The 8,576-nt window shown below is 47.5% G+C and overlaps 1 protein-coding gene across 1 annotated transcript in view; it reads right to left on the bottom strand.

Moving 5' to 3' along the window:
- The window catches only part of PHC2 (polyhomeotic homolog 2), a 104,786-nt gene extending 104,530 nt beyond the window's left edge, over positions 1–256 (bottom strand). The window contains exon 1 of the mRNA XM_024765264.1: positions 166–256. The gene's annotated coding sequence lies outside the window, so the exon portion shown is untranslated. The remainder of the gene's footprint in view (positions 1–165) is intronic.
- Between the last annotated feature and the right edge of the window lie 8,320 nt (positions 257–8,576).

Here is an 8,576-nt window from a genome sequence, read left to right as displayed (position 1 = left end):
GCCGCCGCCTGCCGGCCGGTGCCCACGGCAATGCCCCGCCCCGCGCGGCCCGACCGTGACAGCTGGGTGCCCAAAGGGTTAAGCCGGCAGAGCTGCGGCCCAAGTGCCCCGCGCGCTGCAAGTCCGCCGCGAGCCGGCCCCAGCGCGCACGCGCCCGCCCGTTACCTGCCGTCGCGTTCGCGCTCCTCCTCCACCTGGCCGCTCTCTCCCGGGGGCCGCCCCTCAGCCCGCCCCCTCGGCTCGGCGCCGCGCACCCTGCTGGCTACTCGGCCAAGGCCCGGGGAGGAGGGGCGTGGGGGCGATTACCATATATTAGCATACCAGCGTGCATCACGTGGCGTCTCCAGCCAATGGTCACTCTGGAAAGGCGGGGATTGGGCTGAACACGCCCAGGTGCTGCTCCGGGACTGAACCGGTGGCCAAGGCAACGGCTGGGAGGGCGGGGGAGTGGGGAGGCACAGAGCATCTCCCCTACCTGAGCTCCTTGTGGAGGCATCCGCACGTTTCCCACCCCGCGGAAGGAGAGGGGCTGAATTTGGCTCCTCTCAGAAGGATTCAGATTCAGCAGACATTTATCGTGCATTTACCACGTGCCTAACACTTTTCTGCAGAATATGATTCTCGGGATAACCCTGTGATGTCGGGACTATTAACCCCACTTGATAGAAGGGAAAGAGGAGGCTCAGGGACGGTAGGTCACTCCCCCAAAGTCACACAGCCACACTGAATGACAGAACTGGAGATCTGAGCCCATTTCTGACTTCAGGCCCCCAGACTCTCCTCAGTTATTTTCTCCAGCAGGGGTCTCCCAGCACCTCCTCACAATTCCAGGTGTACCAAGTAGCCAAGAAAATCCTCATAGAAACTTTGTACAGTGTTTTAGTGTTTCCTTACAATGACCTTTGAGGTTAGCAGGCAGAACAATTACAGCTAAATAGCAGATGAGGAGAAATGAGGCCCAGAGAGGTGATGGTGACCTATCTTTGGTCAAACAGCTATTAAGAACTACTGTGTAATTACTATGATTTACACTCAAGCTTGCTACTTTATAAACTTTTAAATTCAATCTTCTCAACATGATGGTATTGCTATGACCGTTTTACACTTTGAGGAACTGAGGCTTTGGGAAGTTAAGCAAATTGCCCAAGGTTACACAGCTAGGAAGTAGGATGAGGGTTTATCTGGCTCCAAAGCTAGTCTCATTGTACCAGGTTCATTTAATTTAGACTTGGACTTTAGAACCCCTTCTCTAACAGAACTTCCTCTCCTCTCCTCTTAAGATGTGTCCATGTTCTCTCTTAATCCTGTAAAATATCACATGACAGGTGACATGTGTTAAGGTCACAGAGGCTAAATATTAAAAGAAAATAGAGTCACCCCCGCAAGTGGGTTAAGGACACTATAATTCTCAGCTCTTCATTTTACCCCTAAGGATTTGATAGTTTGCCTAAGACTGAATCGTTTAAAAGCATAGGCATCTGCATTTAGACTTTCCTTCTGCTCCTTCCTTTAGTTTAGCTCAGTGGTTCTCTAATTATTGGACAAAATAATAATGCCTCAAGCCAAATGTACTAAACTTTATAGGCATTTTAAGGGATTAACAAATGTAATTTTTGCATATATGTACATTTCACCTTACTGGGCTGACTTAAAACCCAATTTCCTCCTAAATTGTGTTGTTGGATGTTCAAGAGCCCAAACTTGGAGGCAGACCTAAATAGGTTAAAAACCTGACTTGGCTACTCACTAACTGTGTGAACTTGGGCAGGTTACATCTCTGTGCCTCAATGTCCTCATCTGTAAAATAGGATAGGAATGGTGTGAGAATTAAATGGATTAGTATGTAAAAATTACTTAGCACAAGCCCTGGCTCAGAGGTAAAACCTCCATAATTGTTAGCTGTCATTGACACATAGGAACAGACAACCCAAGTACAGAATTTCTCAAGGTTTCCTAGCTGGCTTTGGAATTCTGGAGCTGTCTCTCATCCCTTGTGGCATATTAAACAGCCTGTTGTGCTGGTGAAGGCTTGTTATCTCTCCAAATGACATCCTCTCTTCTTAGGATCATAAATAATTCCTTGACTCAAAGGAGCTGGTTTCTCCTGCATATCTCCTAGCACCAAATTACCGGAGTGGCTCCTTGCAGAAGGGGATCTTGACAAACAGCGGAGCCATAAGTCAGGCTTCTTGAAACACTTTTATGAGCGCCTTAATGAGGGAGATGAGTGTCATCAGGAACTCGTCCCGTCCTTCCTGGCCACAGGAAATGAGCTCTTTGTGCTCAAAGGGTTTCCAAAGCTGAGACGCAAAGAGTTTTCAGGAAGTGGGCCAGAGATGAGAAGCTGTTGACTGAGAGAATCCCAGGGCTAAACAGCACCATCCTGCCATTCACCTTATATTGTCAAATTACTCAGGGCTTATTGCAGCAATAGCACCAAAGGGTGGCATGTGAGGGTGGGTGTTAATCCTCTCCCCTTTCTTCCATCCACACACTTCAACAGCCATTCTACCACCACCCTGAAAGGGCAGTGTAGACGGTGGTTAAAAGCATTGTCTCTGGAGCCGAAGAAGCAAGTGTGAACCCTGCTTCCACTACTCTCTATCTGTGTGACCTTGGGAAACTTGCTTAACCTCTCTGTGTCTCAATTTCCACATCTGTAAAATGGGAATAATACAGTGCCCACCTTATAGGCTCTCGTGAAGATAAATGAGTTACTAACATAGGGTGCTTAGAACACCCAATAGGAAGCCCTAGAGACATATTTGCTAATTAAACAAAATAAACATATAAGCCCAATACAAACAACATACTTTCTATAGAGGCAACCATAGCCTTAAGTGAAGTGCTTTGGGCCCTCTCCCAACTATATGCTTCCCCTTACCCCCTCTGACTTGCAATAGGAAGAATAAGTGCTTGGGAGCTCTAGTTTGAATGTGGACTCTGCCACATTCCCTGTTCTGTGAACTTTGCCAAGTTATTTTACATTCCCAAACCAGAGTTACATTGTTTGTAAAATGAGACTAACTTCCTCCTGGAGTTGTTCTGAGCATTCAATCAGATAGTATCTGGTAAGAGGTGATGAGGGCCTGAACTGGACAGAGGTCCTGCTTGATCATAAGCGCTTTACCTTTTACTGAGCTATTTCTGGTGAACATCTTTACTTTCCAACAATGAAAACAACTAATATGTATTGAGCACTTACTTTGGCCCTGTGCTATATATACACCATCTAACTTAATACAGTAAAATGAAGACCCACAGGGATTAAGTAGCTTGTCCAAGATCACAATGGAAGTCAGTGGTGGAACCAGGATTCAAGCCTGGACCGTCTGATTCCCAAGTCCATGTTAATTACCCACTATGCCCCAGGCCTCCCACTCCAGCTTGGCTCAGAGAACTCAGGGAATGAGTGTTCTATTTCTTTAGCATTCCTCCCCCATCCATACACACATACTCTCCACTGGTACCCAGCAGTGCCCAGCACAGTAAGTGCTCCACATGTGTTTACTGAATGAGTGAAAGTAAATGACCTGACATCCTCTTATAGTGATGAAAGCCCCCTTTTTTCTTGGGCTGTCCCCAGTGGGGAAGAAAAGCAGCTGTCAACCCTCCTCCCCACACCCTAGCATCCTCTTCCTGCTAAATAATCCTGTGGAAGGACTTCTTCCTTTTCCCACGGGGGAGTCAGGCTGATGCTGTTTTTTATTTTTCTCTTCAGAGATCCACAAGAGACACAATGATGACTCATCTTTAGTGAACATTTGGAGAGATGTCAGGGTCACTGGTGCCTTTTAGGGCTCTGTTAACGTCCATCTGTGGGATGATTTCCAAATAACGGTCATATTAGTTTCCAAGGGCTGCTGTAACAAAACATCACAAACCAGGTGGCTTAAAACAACACAAATTTACTCTCACAATTCGGAAAGCCAGGAGTCTAAAACCGAGGTGTCAGCAGGATGTATTCCTTCCTGTGGGCTCAGAGGGGAAATCTACTCAGTGCCTCTCTCCTAGCTTCTGGCAGTTGCCAGCAATCCTTGGCTTGGGAGTGCATCACTCCAGTCTCTGCCTCCGTCATCAGATGGCATTCTCCCTGTGTGCCTGTGTCCAAACTTCCCTCTTCTTATAAGGACACCAATCCTTTCCGAGTAGGGGCCACTCTAATGCAGTATGACCTCATCTTAACTTGATTATACCTACAAAGACCCTAGGTTTTAAAAAGATGTCTGTGTTCTGAGGCTCATTACCAGCTCCTCCAAGCTTCCATAGGCTGGTCCAGTATTTGAGGTATTTTGGAACCTTAGACAAAATCTAGAACCATCCCCTCTCTGAACTGCCATCCTGCAGCCTTTCTTTTCTTCAGCCCAGTTCACTGGCTAATCTTGGAAGCATCATCTTCTCTGAATCCCACAGCAGAACTGAGCATAAAGGAACTCCCTGTGGGCAGACACAATGTCTTGCTCATCCTTTTTGCCCTCAGTGTTAAGACGGAAACCATCATGGAATTGGCTTTCAGTAACCATTTGTTTAATGAATGAAAAAACATTGTGCCAGTTAGTACCAAGGGCTGTTTATTTCTTATTTTTTCTACATCTCATGCTCAGTGACAGTTGCAGAGTTGGTTTGAGATACCTGAATTCCACTCTGAAAGTCACAGTTCTTTTGACATGAATATTCCATTTGTCACTACATTATTAGAAGAGATGGTAGCTTGCTCCCATTACTGATGGCTGATATGAATATTGTCCTGCCTCGAGCTGTTGTCATGTGAGCTCACAGCCTGGAGCGGTGAGGCTGAAAACTGGGGCAGGCTAGGGTCAGAGATGGGGTCAACCCAGCAGGAGTTGTCAGATCAGAGCAGGGGTGAGAAGGAGGTCAGATGGGAGATCAAAGTCCAGGAACTAGGCAGGTACACAGTCAATCCCAGCTCTCCCGAGGATGGTGGCCTGTGGCTGGACCCCCTTTGGAAAATGTCTCATAGGCAGGTCCCCTGAGCTGGCCTTCTGCTCTCAGGTCCCTGGAGGGTTCTTTGTAATTGATCTGGGTTTGGGTTCCCTCCTCACAAAGGGAATACCATCAGTCAACATTATTTGGCAAGCCTCATGTCCATATGATCAGATAAACTTTAAAAGCCTGGCGGCAGCCTTATTTGTTTCAATCACATGGCCCCAGGCTTGCTGCTAATTTTCAGATTTACAGTTTTAGGTCTAATTCTGGCTGTGCATCAGAATCAGCTGTAAAAGCTGTTCAAATGCAGATCCCCAGGTCCCGCCCCCAGAGATTCTGATTCTCTAAGTCTGGGTGGGCTGCTGACACCTTGAGATGCTGTGTGGTGCTGTGGTTGAGCGCGGAGGCTCTGGAGCCTGCCTGCTCAGATTTGCAATGGTTCTGCCACTAACCCAGTGAACATGGGTGAACGTCTTCACCTTTCTGAGCTTCAGTATCTTACCTATAAAAGGGAGTAGAACAAAAGAGAATAATAATATTCAGCTACTTGATTGGATGGGAAGATTAATGATTTAATACAAGCAAAGTCTTAGAATACTCAGTGCTCAATACACATTACTTATGCTTGTTATCTTTCTTTGTACCAAGCTCTAGAAGGGATTTAGAAGCACAGTCCCTTCCTCCCTCCCTCCCTTCCTTCCTTCTTTCCGTAAATAATTACCAAGGACTCCTACATGCCAGGACCCACGCTAGACACACACAGTCCTCCCCAGTTGGTAGTCCAGAAGGGAGTCCAGGACGGGGAAGCACTGCTTTACTCCCTGACTTCAGCTCTCTGAACCCTTACTGGAGTCTGAGGCTCTGGGCTTCACCTCTGGTGTTCCCCCACCCTGGGGCACAATGACCTTCATTTCATAACCCTAAAATGGAGCAGAATGGAAGGAACACAGGAGTCTTTGAACCCAGTGCGCCGTTTTCTGGCTAAGTGACATTGGCTAAATCATATGTAGAGGGTACCTTCTGTCTACTCTCTGCCCAGTATCCCGGTTCTAGCAATGGCCCCGCCCCTTCTGTGTCCACAGGGCGGGGAGAACAGCCAAACATACCTGTGATTCCGCCCCTCACCCAAGCCACCAATGATTGGTCAGGGCAGGCACCTGACCCAAACTGAGCCAATCACATCCCATCTCCAGAACCCTGGAATGGCGCCGAAGCCGTGCTGCCTTGCCTGAAGCTGGCTGCTCTCATGAAGGAAGGTGCTGTAAACGAAGGAGCTGTTGGCGGTGGGCATTTTTCACCATGCATACCAGGAAAAAGGGGCAGTCAGTCTGCCGTTGGAAAGAAAAGCAAAGCCAATGCTTGGATTTCTCAGGGCGCTGAAGTTCCTGATTGCATCCCTACCACGGTCCTCAGCTTTGGATTCTGCAACACAACCTCTATCCTGAAAATTCCTCTTTATGTTGAGGTCAGATGTAGGGCATCTCTTGTTTTCACCTGGAAGGCAGGCTCTATCCCCAGCAGCAGGTCTCCCATGCTCAAGAAGTCCATTTCCCAAGGGCTGCTCAAAAGAGAGAAGCAAGTTCAAGGGTCCTGGCCTGGATGAGACCAAAGACCTCCTAGCTCAGCTCTGGAGCCTCTGCCTCGACTTTGAATGAGCTTTTGGGTCAGAGAACTTTAGAAGCACAGAGAGGAGGAAAGGGCCTTGCGTCCAGAACACTAGTGGGGGCCTGGCCAGGCCTTTCATGGAGGAACCCTGATTTCTATCTTTCCTTAGTTAAGGAGGAAACTCCTGGAGAGCCACAGTCTCTCCTGCCACCTAGTCCTGTTCTGTTCTTTCATATTTGCTATTCCTCAGACACTGGTACCATTTGCAGATGGAGCTGGATTCCCCCCAACACTTGGCATTGGTTATTAGGATTTGTCTGTTTCTTGGGGCTGGGGCTTGGGGTCGGGAGCAGGAAGGTGAAGGCAGCCGTTTCCGTCCTAGTGTTTGCTAAGCTTCTGGTGTTCTCTTTGCCTCAGGCCTGTCTCTCCTAGCACATCACAGAGCTGATGGATGTTACCTCTGCCGGCACCCCTTTGATCAGCTGGGTGTCAGTTCTTCCATTTCACAGACAGGGGTAACATCTAGCTGGTTTGTACCAGTGCAGCTCAAATGCTTGCTAATTTAGTGAAATGTTTTTATCGATTGCTGCTCCAAGTCCTCTAAGTGCCCCTCCAGCTTCCCATCACCTCACTTTCTCCCCTGGGATCCCCCAGACATTTGTACCATCCAGCAACTGAAAGGTTAATACCTGACACAGCAGGGACCTCTGACATACTCACTGCTCTAGAACTTTGGCTTAAACACTTGGTGTGCTTTCTTTTTATTTTTTCTGTTTCAAAATATATCTGTATTTTTATTTTACTTTTTAAAATTTTATTTTATTGAAGTATAGTTGATTTACAATGTTGTGTTAATTTCTTCCATACAGCAAAGTGATTCAGTTATATATATATATATACATATATATATATTCTTTCTCATATTCTTTTCCATTATGGTTTATCACAGGATACTGAATAGAGTTCCCTGTGCTATACAGCAGGACTTTGTTGTTTGGCATGCTTTCTTATATGTTCCTGTCCCCCACTTTACTCGTTAGATATTCTAAATACCGTCCTTGTTCATAGTGAAGTTTAGAGACATTAACTAATGTAACTCATTCTTTTACTCATTTATCCATTCACTGAACACATATTTATTGAATGGTAGCTTTATACGAGGCCTGGGCTCAGTGCTGAACAAAACTAACATGGAGTGTCCAGGTTAGTGCAGAGACATGAAAAATTAGGAGGGAAGTGGATAAGCATATAATAAAAGCCTGACTAGTGCTGTAAAAAGAAAGATTAGGGTGCTGTGGGAGAGAATCACGCAGAGACCCACGTTTATCTGGGAGGCCCCTGAAGGATCTCAGGCATTAAACAAAAGGGGGAACTGTTCGGGCACAGAAGGCACAGTGTGAGCGAAGAATGTGGCATTAGGTGAACTTGGTGTCAGGTCAAGGTCACTCAGCTGAGAAGGGACAGGGCTGGGTTCTGGGTTCTTTCAGACTCTGAAGCCTATGTTCTTTCCCCCTTTTTTTTTTTTTTTTGCGGTACGCGGGCCTCTCCCTGTTGTGGCCTCTCCCGTTGCGGAGCACAGGCTCCGGACGCGCAGGCTCAGTGGCCATGGCTCACGGGCCCAGCCGCTCCGCGGCATGTGGGATCTTCCCGGACCGGGGCACGAACCCGTGCCCCCTGCATCGGCAGAAAGACTCTCAACCACTGCGCCGCCAGGAAGCCCTATGTTCTTTCTCTTCTCCTGGACTGTCTTGCCCTTGTTCCTCCAGCCACATTTCCTAGGTCCTTAGGTGTGAACCTTGGGTCTCCCGTAAACTACTGATGTCTATCGCACAAAATGATGCCCTTGTCATACAGGGCACGGCCTCAGCCAGGGACCTCTTGTCCCCCAGTAAGTGTATCTTTCACCAAACTGGGTCATCTCATCGCAAGAGGTACAGGAGCATCAGAGACGTAGACATGGATGGTGGTGATGGTGGCACAACATGAGGAATGTACTTAATGCCATTGCATGGTACACTTAAAAA

The sequence above is a fragment of the Neophocaena asiaeorientalis genome, unplaced genomic scaffold (assembly GCF_003031525.2).
Source record: "Neophocaena asiaeorientalis asiaeorientalis breed wild unplaced genomic scaffold, Neophocaena_asiaeorientalis_V1.1 scaffold409, whole genome shotgun sequence".
NCBI lineage: Eukaryota > Metazoa > Chordata > Mammalia > Artiodactyla > Phocoenidae > Neophocaena > Neophocaena asiaeorientalis.
The sequence above is the reverse complement of the archived record's forward strand: the minus strand, read 5'-3'. Positions and strand labels throughout refer to the sequence as shown.